General features: G+C 43.8%; 1 protein-coding gene and 1 pseudogene across 3 annotated transcripts in view; one reads left to right on the top strand and one right to left on the bottom strand.

The window, feature by feature from the left end:
- The window catches only part of FMN2 (formin 2), a 399343-nt gene that overhangs the window by 332803 nt on the left and 50390 nt on the right, over positions 1-16150 (bottom strand). The window lies entirely within an intron of this gene.
- LOC112610145 lies at positions 10873-13747 on the top strand (annotated as a pseudogene). The gene has a single exon (XR_003116285.1). The product of XR_003116285.1 is annotated as a 26S proteasome non-ATPase regulatory subunit 2 pseudogene (transcript).

Raw genomic sequence — 16150 nt, 5'->3', positions numbered from 1 at the left:
TTGTTGCTGTTGTTGTTGTGAGACAGGGTCTTACTCTGTTGCTCAGGCTAGAGTGCAGTGGTGCAATCATAGACCACTTCGGCCTCCTACTCCTGGCTCAAGTGATCCTCCTGCCTCAGCCTTCCAAGTAGCTGGGACTATAGGTGTGCACCACTGTGCCTGGCTGACTTTTTTTTTTCCAGTAGAGACAGAGTCTGACTATGTTGCCTCAGCTGGTTTCAAGCTCCTAGGCTCAAGTGATTCTCCTGCCTCAGGCTCCTAAAGTGCTAGGATTATAGGAGTGAGCCACCACGTCTAGCCCTTTTCAGTGATATATATTTATAAAAATTCTGAGTTTTAGTCATTATTTTAAAAAAAAAAAAGTATTTAATTTTCAAGTCCCAGTCCAGATGGTCAGATTTTTTTAATGATATAGCTAAAAAGTCCTTTTATATACTAACAAATTGTGGATTGCTCATCAAAAATTGAGAGTATGAATTATCAAAAAACATTACTCAATAAAGCATTGCCCATCTAATCTCCAAAACTAGACAAGCTCATCCCTTCGAAATCTAGTTAGTCACCAAAATCAATTATTTCCATCTCAGATGTGTCTGTAGAATGTGCTTCTTATTCATCTCAATCACTTTGGGCTCTCAAATGTAATTTAAAAATATTTTGATAGGGCAGGCACAGTGGCTCATGTAATCCCAGCACTTTGGGAGGCCAAGGCAGGAGGATCACCTGAGGCCAGGAATTTGAGACCAACCTGGCAACATAGCTAGACCCTGTCTCTACAAAATATTTAAAAATAGCTAGGCATGAAAGTGCATGTCTAATCCCAGCTACTCCAGAGATGGGGGTGGAGGTGGGAGAATCACTTGAGGCCAGGAGTTAGAAGCTACAGTGAGCTGTGATCGCACCACTGCACTCCAGCCTGGGCAACAGAATGAGAGTAGTTAAAAAAATAAAAATTAAAACAACATGTATAGTCTCTTACATGATTACCACATCCCTGTAGCTAGCTCTCCACTAAGCAGAAAATCATCTTCATCAAAAGCAAAGATTAGTGGCCAGGTGAGGTTGCTCACACCTGTAACCCCAGCATTTTGGGCAGCCAAAGTGGGTGGATTGCTTGAGCTCAGGAGTTCGAGACTAGCCTGGGCAACATGACAAAACCCTGTCTTTACAAAAAATACAAAACTAGCAGAGTGTGGTGGTGTGAAACTCTAGTCCTAGCTACTCAGGAGGCCAAGGTGGGGGGATTGCTTAAGTATGAAAGGTTGAGGCTGCAGTGAGCTATGATCACAACACTGCATTCCAGCCTGGATGACAGCACAAGACCCTGTGGAAAAGGGAAGGGAAGGGAAGGGGAAGGGGAAGGGGAACTCCTGGCCTCAAGTGATCCTCCTGACTTGGCCTCCCAAAGTGCTGGGATTACATGAGCCACTGTGCCTGGCCCATCAAAATCTTTTTAAACTAGATTTGAGAGCCCAAAGTGATTGAGATGAATAAGAAGGGAAAGGAGGGGAGAGGAAGGGAGGGGAGGGGAGGGAAGGGGAGGGGAGGGTAGGGAAGGGGAAGGGAGGGGAGGGGAAAGGAAGGGAGGAAGAGACAAAGGGAGGGAGGGAGGAAGAGAGGGAGGGAGGGAGGGAGGGAGGAAGGAAGGAAAAGATTAGCGTATTTCTTTCTTGCTACTACAAATCTGAGATCTCTGGTTGGTCCAAGGGTAGTGAGTTATTTCAATTGATTGTTCACAGTCAGTTACAGACCAAATTCCTTGTTTTACTCTTTCCTTCTTCTCTCTACTACACTTGAGTAACTTTTAAAAATAAGTAAATACAAATATTTGAGACCTCAAATGATTCTGAGATAGAATTGAGATTGCTGATGTGCCTGTGAAGATGCCCTTAGCAACAGGTATCTCCCATCCCTGTCTCCGCCCATCCTTCACAGCCTACCTTGGTTTCTGCCACTGGAATTGCTCATCATTTCTTGAATGTGTCAGGATCTTTCACAGCCAACCATATCTCTGAGGCAGAAGTCAGGTTTTCTGCCAAGAACGACCTGCCTTTTCCACCTGGAAAACTCCTACTTAACCTTCACGTGCCGCTTCAAATGCCATCTTTCTAGAACGGGGCCTTCTTCCACTTGTGCAGGTGGAGTTTATTGCTTCATCTGTGTTCCCAGAGCACTTTGTACTATCTGTGCCAGCATTCACTGTGTTTGAACTGAGAATTCTCTTTGATGCATTGTCTGTCTGCTCCCTATCTCCAACGAGAACGTAAGTTCTCCTAAGACATGGACATGTATTCTTCGTAACTGGGTAGGCCTTGTGAGTATTAACCCTTCTTTTTTTTTTTTTTTTTTTTTTTTTTTAGTGGAGTCTCACTCTGTCGCCCAGACTGGAGTGCAGTGTAGCGATCTTGGCTCACTGCAACCTCTGCCTCCTGGGTTCAAGAGATTCTCCTGCCTCCCGAGTAGCTGGGATTACAGGCATGTGCCACCATACCTGGCTGATTTATCTATTTTCTATAGAGATGGGGTTTTGCCATGTTGGCCAGGCTGGTCTCGAACCCCTGACCTCAGGCGATCTGCCTGCCTCAGCCTCCCAAATGCTAGGATTACAGGTGTGAGCCACCACGCCTGGCTGGTATTAACACTTCTTGAATCCCTTACTACATGTTAGCTTTATCATAATCTAACAAAAAGTTCATAGAATTTAAATGAGGCAACTTCTGGGCTTAAACCATAACTCCATCTTTTTCTAGAAATTTCACTGTGAGCACATTTGGTCCCTGGCCTATAAAACAGTATCACACAGCCTGAGAGTAGTGGCTAATGCTTGTAATCCTAAGATTTTGGGAAGTCGAGGTGAGAGGATCACTTGAGCCCTGGAGTTTAAGGCCAGCCTGCACAACATAGTGAGACCTCATCTCTACAAAAAATAAATAGATAAATAAATTAGCCGAGCACGGTGGCACGCACCTGTGGTAGCAGCTACTAGAGAGGCTCAGGTGCAAGATCACTTCAGCCCAGGAGGCTAAGGTTGCTGTGAGCTATGATTGTACCACTGCACGCCTGCCTGAATGACAAAGTGAAACTGTCTCAAAAGAAGAAAAAAAAAAAACCGTAAATACAACCAGCTCAAGGGGTACTTTTTGAGAACCGAGATTAAATGAGATGATACATGAATTTTGCCTGAAAAAGTCCTGCCATGAATATAACAGCAAAAATGATGATAAAATGGCTCTAGCATCCACTCAGTCCCCATTCCATGCTGGGCATTGCCCTAGCCCCTTTACAACCCACGTTGTAAATATCATTAACCCTCCATCTTAACAACTAGGAACCAAGCCCACAGAGGATAAGTGAGCCAGTCAGTGCCACATAGCAATCACCCAGCAAAGCCAAGACTCAAACCCAGCTGGGGATTCTACCACACATACTCTATAATGTTCTCTTACATAGGTGCCTGATATTTTATCTCATCCTCACCAAAACTCTTCGATTTTCCTCACCTCACAGATGAAAACACTAAGTCTCAAAGAAGTAACTCGCCCAAAATCACAGGGCTGCGGAGTGAACAACTCAGACTGGGCCTCTGGAAAGTTTAGTGGATTTTATTGCCAGTGTTTTGTGGCTGTCTCCAATAATCACTGATGGCTCTGAGTAAGGGAGAAGGAGGTGGTGAGTTGCAAAGTAGACACTCCGCAGGGTTGAAAGGCTGAGAAATGCCAAGCCAGTGGCAGGCTTCTCTCTGCATGGATCTGCTTAGTAGAGCAGCAAGGGTTCCAGAAACAGAATCTCCTAGATTGGTATTCTAGCATGACATGAGCTTCTTGGGATGTTGTCTCTGCTTAATCCTAGCTCATCCCAGAAGTAGGCACAGGCAACAGGGCCACCATGCTGAGAACAAGCGTAAGAAGAAGAGAGCTTGGTATGTATGAGTCTACCGCATGATGCTATTGCTAGGACAAATTTGGAAACGGAAACAAAAGGTCACGCATATGGAACCCACCCCCGCACAAACACATCCTCCTCCTGGCTCTATGACAGTAGAAGATCCAAAGGAAGGAATTAGAGTGGGGTGAATTTCAAAAACTATAGCCTTATAAAAGGAAACCAATTTTGAGTTAAAGGAAGGAATGAAAGGAATGTAAGGCTTTTTTTTTTTCTTTTTTCTTTTTCTTTTAAATGAGCTCAGAGTATCAAAAGGGTCCAGTGAAGAGCACGGAAGATTTAGACTGGGCCTAAAGGAGACAGGATCAGGAATGGATTAGACAGAGGGGAGACTTATGTGTATTCTGTAAATGTCAGAGCCCGTGGTGGTACCTACCCTCCAGAAGGAATAAGAAAAGGGAATATGAAAAGTGCTGATAGCAGGGATTAATTCAGAACAGTGACATGCATTAAAAAGTCCATTGAAGGCCAGGCATGGTGGTTCATGCTTGTATTCCCAGCACTTTGGGAGGCCGAAGCAGAAGGATTGCTTGAGCCCAGGAGTTCGAGACCAGCCTGGGCAACATGGCAAAAACCCATCTCTATTAAAAAAACAAAAAAAATTAGATGGGCTAGGTGGTACACATCTGTAGTCCCGGCTACTAGGGAGGTTAAGGTGGGAGGATCGTTTGAACCTGGGAGTTTGTGGCTGCAGTGAGCTATGATAGCACCACTGCACTCTAGTCTGGACAACAGAGCAAGACCCTATCTCAAAAAAATAAAGAAAAAGTCCATTGGTTCCTCTGCTTTGCTACACAGACAGTTCTGCTCCTTCAGAGGCAGACTTACACTTTTCAGTGATTCAGTCTTAAAATTAGATAGCAAGTCTCAAGCTGAGCGGGGCAACGTCTAAATGCCTATCATAAAGATTTTCTTAAGCAAAAAGAAACACTGTACGAAACTGCATTCACAATTTTCTAAGACTCCTGTCTCTCAGAATCCAGACTTTGCCCACACCGGAGCTTACATTTTCTCAAAGGTGTTAGCTGAAGGTGAGGTTTGAACAATGTGCTCCGGGAAAACACACACCAAGCAGAAGGAGCACATATATTAAAGCTGCCTGTTGGGTCTCTTTTCACAGAAAGCAAAGCTAAAATAAGGGCTCAGCCTTAAGATCTGTCACCAACCACGTATAGCACAGGAAGCAAGCTGGAACTGAGATTAAGATCTGTGACATGCTCTGCTACTTATAGACTAGGGTGCCTTGTTGGTGCTTAGAATGGGAATTGACTCACCCGTTAGTAGACCATATAGCCATTATGGCTACACTTATTATTACCATCATTTAAAAACAAGGTTGGCCTTCACGTGCAGTGCTTCATCCCAAATATAATTCAAGAGAATAAAGTAGAGAATTTGAACAAGTCATTTCTAAAGACCATGTCCTTAAATCAACACAACAATTGGGACTTAGAAGCCAGGATATTTATGCATAATATCCATGTATAGTCCCATAGAAGGATGGTTTAGGTTCTACTACATATTTTTTATCTTCTGAAGCTATGGATAAAGGGAAGGTTCCTGTGAGAACCCATAATCTCTTTGCCTTTGAACATACTTGTGAAATGCTAATACATGTGGATGCATAGCCTCTAATGATTATTCCAAAATAGATTCAGGGACTTCTGCATAATAGGCACAGCAGTTAGGAGCAGGCATCTCAGAGTTTAACATACCTAGATCTGAATAGCTTCTCTGCTAATTATTATGACCAGTCTCTTTATAAAAAACATACCTGACAAAACATCCAAGGGGTGTTAAAGATCAAATGACATGTGTAAAACCCTCAGCAAAGTAAGAGCTCGGAAAATGGTGACTATTAGCATTAAACGGGTCATTAGAGGGTTTAGTTTGACTATTACTGGTGAGGCCACACCGTTGGTAAGAGTTGAGAAACGAAACCAATTTTCATCACCTAGCTCAGTACTCTTTAGCTCGATTTTAGTCTCAAATTATTATTAAATGTCAGTTTGACCTTAATTAAAGCTTTGATCCAACAAGGTTGTAAGCAAGATATGCCTTCCCTGTTTTTCTTGGTCTCACGTTGAAAAAACTTTCCTCATGCTTACAGGCATTGCTTCTTGTTCATAATTAATGAGCGCATGGGATGGACTGATGTCTTGTTTCATCCATAATCATTTTCCTTCTGTACACAGAAGAGACTACCCAGTTTCCACCCAAGTTATTTGTTGACTATGTCTGATGGCTGGCTGAAGGACTGCTTGATGGCTGGAAGAAGGATTGCCATATCTATAAGCAACCATGATCTTTGTATCTTGATATAAGCTTCTGTACAAAATTTTTGGTCACATCCTTAAAAGTGAAAACATATTTCAATAACGGTTAATCATTTAGCTAAAGGAGCATATAACCCTTTAGCAAATACAACTTAATTGAAAATCCATTTTATCTGAAAAGGAAGTTGTGTTATTTTAACCTATCAAGAGACTTTAATGGAGTAAATGCTATATCAGAAGAGGACAAAAAATACTTAATCAACATTAGCATTTATACATATCAGATTGTTTTCTCTAATGTTATTGTTACCTTTACTGTAACCATATTTGTTTTCACCTGTACTTGGGGGAAAAAAAAACACAAATGCTTTTTTTCTTGAATAATCTATAAAGATTTCACTCCTCTCTAATTTCAAAACTTTACCTCAAAGAATTTTTAATTTTAAAATGTAAAGCTATTACAATTAATTTTCCTGGAATATATTTTGCAGTGGTGAAATTTTCAGACGCCTTCCTGAAACTCCTTCTATTTGGAAATGAACACTATTCTGAGAATTCTTCTGCATAATTTGAAATGACCAGCAGGGGGCAGAGCTAAAAATTTGACACTAGAATCCCTGTGCATGAATGAGAAGAAATTTCCAAAATGAGGCTGAGGGGTTCTATTTTTGACTGAAATTTAGCACCTCGGTTGCTATATTTGCTGAGCTTAGAGACATGCCAGGAAGAAATGTCAACCTAACATTCTCTTCAGTGCAAATGGGGAAAATAAAAATCAACACTGCAATAAAATAATTTAACGCAGTACAAACGCTAGAATTAACCAAAAACAAAGAACTGAAATAATGTGACATAAATAGTACCTTGTTCATTTTATGCACACATATGAGGTGCAACTAAATAACTTACAAATCAAATACTTGGTGATAAAGGTAGACAAAAATATCTGTAAAAATTAATCTGTGAAAAGTAATTTTATCTATATCTGTATGTGCATTACATAATAACTTCTTAATCTAGAATATAAACCTTACAGACAAGATTCTTGAAAAAGTTTTCCAAACTTTTGTAGGGTTGTTTGAAACTTTGATAAGTACAAAAATGGTTATTTTATTCTCCACATTCTGTAAGTTCAATGTTTTACAACCCCTTGTATTTCAAAAGCACATTTCAAAAAACGTGTTAATATATAAAGGAAGAAGCAAAAGGAAGAAAAACCCTGGGGTTTAGGCTTATGGGTACAGTATATATTGAATAAGATTACATTTAATATACAGAGATTTTTGTTTTTTGTTTTTTCAAGACAGAGTCTCGCTCTGTCTTCCAGGCTGGAGTGCAGTGGCACGATCTCGGCTCACTGCAAGCTCCGCCTCCCAGGTTCACATCATTCTCCTGCCTCAGCCTCCCGAGTAGCTGGGACTACAGGCGCCCGCCGCCACGCCCAGCTAATTTTTTGCATTTTTAGGGGTTTCACTGTGTTAGCCAGGATGGTCTCGATTTCCTGACCTCGTGATCAACCCGCCTCCGCCTCCCAAAGTGCTGGGATTACAGGCGCAAGCCACTGTGCCCGGCCAATATAGAGTTTTTATTCAGCAACATATCTGGGCATGAACATCTGCATTTTACATCTCAAGGTTTTTCAAATAGAGAAAAGGTTAAATAGAGAAAGTTCTTGTAAGAAATAAAAAGTGGTGTTAATTCCACCGAAAATTCTGTTAACCCCAACTGGAGACAAACTCAGTCTCAGTCTCTCTCTCTCTCTCCCTCTCTCTCTCTTTTTCTCTCTCTTTCTTCCTCTTTCTTTCTCTCTCTCTCTCTCTGTCTCTGTGTCTCTCCGTGTGTCTCTCCATGTGTCTCTCCGTCTCTCTTGGCTGAGCAGTTTCTCAATTACACACAGGAAGTTAACCAAAGCCATAATGATCAATCCAGGGAAACTGTTTTGTTATTAAGGCTTAGCTCTGGCACAGCACTTCTCATGAGCAGACTGTATTGTAACTCTTGAGAATTCAAAGGTGAGTGAAATAAAAGACAAGAGCAGCTTCCATGGCGAAGTAGCAACTAATATTCACAGAACACACTTTCTAGAGCAAGACTTTCGCAAATCTGGCTTATCAAAAATTCATATTCCCAGAGCCCAGTCTCAGATCTAGTCCATCAGACTTTCCAGAAGCAGAGCCCAAGAATTTGCATTTTATAAATATTGCCAGGTAGCACAGTATCACGGACTAGCATAAGATGAAGCTGCCGACCTAGCCAGGAGGTAGCTAAGGGAGGTCCCTGTAGATCACAAATAAGAGCTACAGTAGCACCCTAGGGTAAAGCATCTCCAAGTGTAACAAGATTGGACTTGGTTTTTAAAAATCAGGGCCAGGTGCAATGGCTCACACCTGTATTCCTAGCACGTTGGGGGGCCCAGGTGGGAGGATTACTTGAGTCCGGGAGTTTGAGGCTGCAGTAAGCTATGATTGCTCCATTGCACTCCAGCCTGGGTAACAGAGAGAAATCCTCTTTTAAAAAGAAGAAAAAAAAAACTCTTTTGTGGAGAAGGAACCATAGGGAGCAGAGTGGACCCACGGAGACTAATTAGGGGACTATCGCTTGAGACCAAGCTCAACACTAAGGTGACTTAGACCAGAGTGATGGCAACAGAAAGAGACAAAAGGTCAACAGATTGGCTATGGAGGGTGGAGAAAGGGCACAAGAAGTAGAGTCAGCCTTTGTGGGTTGGAATTCCATCTTCTCCAGCTTACAAAACAATCGACTCTGGGCAAGTTACCCTAAGTCTCTTTTCACATCAGAAAATGGAAGTCAGATTAACTGAGTTATTTAAGACCAATTAATTGAAGTGATCGTGTTAAGTACTTAACACAGGACTTGACCCTCAGTCAGTACTGAATGTCATGGCATGAAGAAACAAGAAATTAAAAGCCCCAATTTTCTATGACTCGCTCCTCCACGCTGGCCAACTAAACTGGAAAAAAACAAACAGACCCACTTAGATTCATTAATCTGCATTCACCATGGGGTCTAATTGCCCCATCTTCCATCTTACCCGGAGGAGAACATCATCCTCCATTAGTTCTTTACAGCTTATCTCCAAAATGAGTCTGAAATTCCCATTCTATCCAGATTCCATTTTAAAGAACAGACCCTATAACAACTGTCAAGTGAAATGGTACAAAAATGATACTAGATTGGTGTTCACTTATTTGGGGGCAAGTTCCTAAATAAACTCAAAACAGCCTATAAGGAAAGTGAATGTTTTCTTACTACATAGTAAATTAGGCACTCTACTCTTCACTATATACTATTTATTTTTATTTTTATTTTTTGAGACAAAGTCTCAGCTTACTGCAACATCCGCCTCCTGTGTTCAAGCGATTCTCCCATCTCAGCCTCTCTAGTAGCTGGGACTAGAGTTACATGCCACCACGCCTGGCTAATTTTTTGTATTTTTAGTAGAGACGGGGTTTCACCATGTTGGCTAGCCTGGTCTTGAGCTCCTGACCTCAAGTGATCTGCCCACCTTGGCCTCCCAAAGTGCTGGGATTACAGTGTGAGTCACTGTGTCTGGCCATACTTTTTTTTTTTTTTTTTTTTTTTTTTTTTTTTGAGACAGAGTCTCGCTCTGTCGCCCAGGCTGGAGTGCAGTGGCATGATCTCAGCTCACTGCAACCTCCGCCTCCTGGGTTCAAGCAATTCTCCTGCCTCAGCCTCCCGAGTAGCTGGGACTATAGGCACGTACCACCAAGCTCGGCTGATTTTTTGTATTATTTTATTAGTAGACACAGGGTTTCACCATGTTAGCCAGGATGGTCTCGATCTCCTGACTTTGTGATCTGCCTGCCTTGGCCTCCCAAAGTGCAGGGATTACAAGTGTGAGCCACTGCACCCGGCCATACTGTTTTTTTAAAATCATTTTGAACGTGGCATATGTAGATCCCATCTTTCAGTTACACAATTGACACCCGGGAAGAAGAGTGATTATGTGTACCAACAGATGTCACCCTCAAAGACCAGCTAATTGATGCATGAAGCTCCAAACCTGTCTCCCGAGCACCCCTGTCTGCAGGGGATTGTGTCAAATGTTGTAGCTTTCTAAGGCTCATAACGCAAGGTTTCTGCCTCGACCCGTGGCCTGGCTTCGGCTGCCACCTATTTTGAATATGAAAATTGCCTCATTGTCCCAGCGCCCTCACTCACACCTGTGATTCCAGGACTTTGGGAGGCTGAGGCAGGAGGATCACTTGAGGCCAGGAGTTCAAGACCAGCCTGCGCAACACAGCCAGAGCCTGTCTCTACAAAATATATAAAAATGAGCAGAGTGTGGTGGTACATGCCTGTGGTCCTCGCTACTCAACAGTCTGAAGCTGCAGTGTCATATAATTGTACCACTACACTCCAGTCTGGGTCACAGAGCCAGACCCTGTCTCAAAAAAAAAAAAAAAAAAAAGAAAAAGAAAAATTGCCTCATTGTAGTAAAAACATTAGGTGCATTTCAAATACAATACTAAAGAAAGTTTTTCCCATATACACACACACACACAGAGATACACACATACATATATATACGCACACATACACACACACACACACACACACACACACACACACACTATGATGTACCCATGAAAATTAAAACATAAAGGGCAGTAGCAGCAGAGGTGGAGGAGGGAGGCCGGGACAAGACGCCAGTGCAGCCCCCAACGGCGGCTCCCCAGCGGCGCCGACAAGAAGTCAAGCGGCAAGGAGTGGCAGGATGCTGGGGACAAGGACAAAAAACAGGAGCTGTCTGAGGAGGAGAAACAGCTTCGAGATGAACTGAAGATGCTCGTGGAATGACTCGGGGAGAAGGACACATCCCTGTATCGACCAGTGCTGGAGGAATTGCGAAGGCAGATTCGTTCTTCTACAACTTCTATGACTTCATTGCCCAAGCCTCTCAATTTCTGCATCCACACTACGGCAAACTGAAGGAAATCTTTGAGAATGTGGCCCCTGGGGAGAATAAGCATTTTGCTGCTGCCATCATCTCTGTTTTGGCCATGGCCGTGAGTGGGGAGCGTGAGTGCCTCAGGTATCAGCCAGTAGGCTCCCAGAAGGAGTTGGCATCATGGGGTCATGAGTATGTCAGGCATCTGGCAGGAGAAGTGGCTAAGGAGTGGCAGGAGCTGGATGACGCAGAGAAGGTCCAGCAGGAGCCACTGCTCACTCTGGTGAAGGAAATCATCCCCTACAACATGGCCCACAATGCAGAGCATGAGGCCTGCAACCTGCTTATGGAAATTGAGCAGGTAGACATGCTGGAGAAGGACATCGATGAGAATTCACACACAAAGGTCTGCCTTTATCTCACCAGTTATGTGAATGACGTGCCTGAGTCTGACAACTCAGCCCTACTGCGCTGTGCCCTGGGTGTGTTCTGAAAGTTTAGCTGCTTCCCTGAAGTCCTGAGATTGGCCTCGATGCTCAATGACACGGAGATGGTAGAAGACATCTTCACATCCTGCAAGGATGTGGTAGTACGGAAACAGATGGCATTCATGCTAGGCCGGCACGGGGTGTTCCTGGAGCTGAGGGAAGGTGTTGAGGAGTATGAGCACCTGGCAGAGATCGTGTCCAGTGTACCGCTCAACAGCAACTTCTTGGCCTTAGCTCAGGAGCCGGACATCATGGAGCCCAAGGTGCCTGAGGACATCTGCAAAACCCACCTAGAGAGCACCAGGTTTGGGGGTAGTGGCTCTCAGGTGGACTCTGCCCGCATGAACCTGGCCTCCTCTTTTGTGAATGCAGCTTTTGGCCAAGACAAGCTGCTAACAGATGATGGCAACAAATGGCTTTATAAGAACAAGGACCACGGAACGTCGAGTGTGGATGCATCTCTGGGGATGATTCTGCTGTGGGATGTGGATAGTGGCTTCACCCAGACTGACAAGTACCTGTACTCCTGTGAGGACTACATTAAGTCAGGAGCTCACAGGCAAAGTGAACTCTGGGGTCCGGAATGAGTGTGACCCTGCTCTGGGACTGCTCTCAGATTATGTTCTCCACAAAGCAACACCATGAAACGTAGTTCCATCTTTGGGCTAGGCTTGGCCTACGCTGGCTCAAATCGTGAAGATGTCCTAACACTGCTGCTGCCTGTGATAGGAGATTCAAAGTCCAGCATGGAGGTGGCAGGTGGGACAGCTCTAGTCTCTGGAATGATGGCAGTGGGGTCCTGCAATGGAGATGTAACTTCCACTATCCTTCAGACCATCATGGAGAAGTGAGAGACTGAGCTCAAGGTCACTTACACTCGTTGGCTTCCTCTTGGACTGGGTCTCAATCACCTGGGGAAGGGTGAGGCCATCGAGGCAATCCTGGCCGCACTGGAGGTCGCGTCAGAGCCATTCCGCAGTTTTGCCGACACACTGGCGGATGTGTGTGCATATGCAGGCTCTGGGAATGCGCTGAAGGTGCAGCAGCTGCTCCACATTTGTAGTGAACACGTTGACTCCAAAAAGGAGGAGGAAGACAAAGACAAGAAGGAAAAGAAGGACAAGGACAAAAAGGAAACTCCTGCTTTCTTTCTGGGAAAGAAACATGGGAGCGCATCAGGGAGTGGCTGTTCTGGGGATTGTCCTTATTGCTATGGGGGAGACTGGTGCAGAGATGGCACTACGAACCTCCGGCCACTGGCTGAGACATGGGGAACCTACACTCCGGAGGGCTGTACCTTGAGCACTGGCCCTCGTCACTGTTTCAAACCCACAACTCAACATTCTGCATACCCTAAGCAAATTCTCTCATGATGCTGATCCAGAAGTTTCCTATAACTCCATTTTTGCCATGGGCATGGTGGGCAGTGGTACCAATAATGCCCGTCTGGTTGTAATGTTGCACCAGTTAGCTCAATATCACGCCAAGGACCCCAACCACCTCTTCATGATGTGCTTGGCACAAGGCCTGGCACATTTAGGAAAGGGTACACTTACCCTCTGCCCCTACCACAGTGACCGGCAACTTATGAGTCCAGTGGCCGTGGCTGGGCTGTTCACTGTGCTTGTTTCTTTCCTGGATGTTCGAAACATTATTCTGGGCAAATCACACTATGTATTGTGTGGGCTTGTGGCTGCCATGCAGCCCCGAACGCTGGTTATGTTTGATGAGGACCTGTGGCCGTTGCCAGTGTCTGTCTGTGTGGACCAGGCAGTGGACGTGGTGGGCCAGGCTGGCAAGCCCAAGACCATCACAGGGATCCAGACACATACAACCCCAGTGTTGTTGGCCCAGGCGGAACGGGCAGAATTGGCCACTGAGGAATTTCTTCCTGTTACCCCTGTGCTGGAAGGTTTTGTTATCCTTCGGAAGAACCCCAATTATGATCTTTAAGTGACCACCAGGGGCTCTGAACTGCAGCTGATGTATCAGTGGGCCATGCATCCTGCTGCCAAGGGTGGACACGGCTGCAGACTTCTGGGGGAATTGTTGCCTCCTGCTCTTTTGTTACTGAGTCAGATAAGGTTGTTCAATAAAGACCTTTATCCGCCCCCCCCCCAAAAAAATATATATAAATAAATAAATAAAAAAAGGTTTTCTCCACTTGTCCCGTGACCCTGGGACCATGGCTCAGAAGTCCTCTTGTCCATCCGTCTTCAGTAAATATAATCAAAATACAATTAATATTTACCAAAACATGAGGTAACTTTCAGATTCAAAATAGCTCAGTTCGTTATAGTCTTTAATCTCAGCTATATTTTGGCTTTGCACTAGCAGCTTTGTTTTTTTCAAAGACACCCTCTTTTCATGCTCCTGACTGGGTCAGTAGGAGCCTCAGTACAGCCTAACTAGGACCATGAGCAGCTCAATATCAGAAAACAGTGATGACAATGAAGCCACCGTACTCCTACCTACAGGCTTAAACACAGCCCTCTTGCAACTTCAAAGCTACAGGGAGACTCTGATATATTTATGATCTGCACCCAAAGCACATCCCATCAGTCTGATCAAAACTGTCCTCGTCTCATGTAGCTACTTCCAAGTGAATCAGTGTTGCCAAGTTTTTCCACACAAAGCATCATGGGAGCTAAGTCTAAATTGCCTTAGAAATTGTGGCTTTGAGCATCTGGTTCCCCCAGGCCAAATGTCCCAACTCAACCACCCAACTTCTGAGGACTTCCCTCAGAAGCCCCATGTGAGCCCTGCCCAACGTGCCACATAGACACATTCTCTCCTGTCCTAAGAGGAGACAGTGAAATCCAGTCTCAGCGACTATCCTGTCCCCTTCATTTCACTGCACAAAATGCAAACATAGGAGACACTTAAAACTCTTCAAAGTTCTCATTTCACCATGGTATTTAAAGTATATGGCTGGGCGTCATGGCTCACGCGTGTAATCCCAGCACTTCGGGAGGCCACGGCGGGTGGATTTTCTGAGGTCAGGAGTTCAAGACCATCCTGGCCAACCTGGTGAAACCTCGTCTCTACTAAAAATACAAAAAAGGTAGCTGCGTGTGGTGGCGGGCACCTGTAATCCCAGCTACTCAGGAGGCTGAGGTAGGAGAATAGCTAGAACCTTGGGGTCGAGTTTGCAGGGGGAGGAGTTTGCAGTGAGCTGAGATCGTGCCTTTGCACTCCAGCCTGGATGACAGAGAGAGACTCCATCTCAAAAATAAATAAATAAACAAACAAACAAATAAATAAAATACCGTCGTCTGTTATTTTTCATGCAGATTTCTCATGCAGATTATCATGCTAAGCTCCACTCTTGTCTTAGGCTGTCTTCCATCTTTGAATCCCTAGTATTTTCTTAAAAGCATCCCTTTGAATGCCTAGTATTTTCTTAAAAGTAAAATCTAAAAATGTCCAGGATTATTCATAACACATCGACCTGACCCAGAAGTGAGGTAATTAGTTTATTAAAGAAATACTTGTTACCCAACTACATTTAATGAATGCACAGGGCCATTAGCTACCAACAATATGAGGAAAGTTAGACTCTGTTTTAAATGAAAAACAATTTCCTTTTCTAATAGAAGGCAGTGTGGCGTGGGGAAAAAGCAAATTGCCCTGAACAGCAGGAGACTAAGATCCTGGCTCTGTCAAATCTATTTTGGACAGAAAAGTCGCTTCACCTTTTGAGCTCCAATGTCCTTGCTTGCCAATTTAAGAGAACTGGGCTATATTAAATACTTGCTAAGGTCTTCTTCAGTTTTGATATTTTTATTATTCCCTCATAAAACAGCAAATTAGTCAAATATGTACACTGTGCAGACACATGGCTTGAAATAATTAAAACAGGAAAATTCTTCCCACATCCTGGGATAGGCTATGTTTGATAGTGGGAATCAGGGAATACCATAAATCGAAAACTGCTGCTAAATGGAAGAGACTCCCCCCCATCCACAGCATTTAACCTGGACATCAGCTGTTCTACATATAAAATCCTGTAAATAGCATGAATTAAAAACACAAAGCACAGAAAGAGAAGTCACTCCCAGGAAAACAGCAGGCCCCAGCAGTCATTTTACACACTATATACCCAAAGGAGAACACAGCTTTGTGTTTCAACCTGCATGGATCTGTGTTGCGGCAAGTTAGGGTCAGAGATAGCCAGAAATGCAAAAATGCAGTCGAAGGTTTTGCGCTGATAATGGAACTTCAAAGCAAGGAAGAAAATGAACATAATTTTCTTGTGCTTCAGTGCATTCTGCAAAAGGAAAATAAAAACTATCTCACCAGGCTTGTAATGAAGATTAATACAGTTAATAATTGTAAAGTGCTTAAAACAGAGCCTGGTACATAGAAAGCTTAATGTGTTTTTAAATACTGAAAACAGTTTTGTTTTGTTTTGTTTTTTAAGCACCAATACAAAAAAACGGACTATGACCTGAAAACAGGTTACATACTGGAATGGGATCCACGATCAGCAAATCATTCACATCCAGAGG

This window comes from Theropithecus gelada, chromosome 1 (assembly GCF_003255815.1).
Source record: "Theropithecus gelada isolate Dixy chromosome 1, Tgel_1.0, whole genome shotgun sequence".
Taxonomy (NCBI): Eukaryota; Metazoa; Chordata; class Mammalia; order Primates; family Cercopithecidae; genus Theropithecus; species Theropithecus gelada.
The sequence above is the reverse complement of the archived record's forward strand: the minus strand, read 5'-3'. Positions and strand labels throughout refer to the sequence as shown.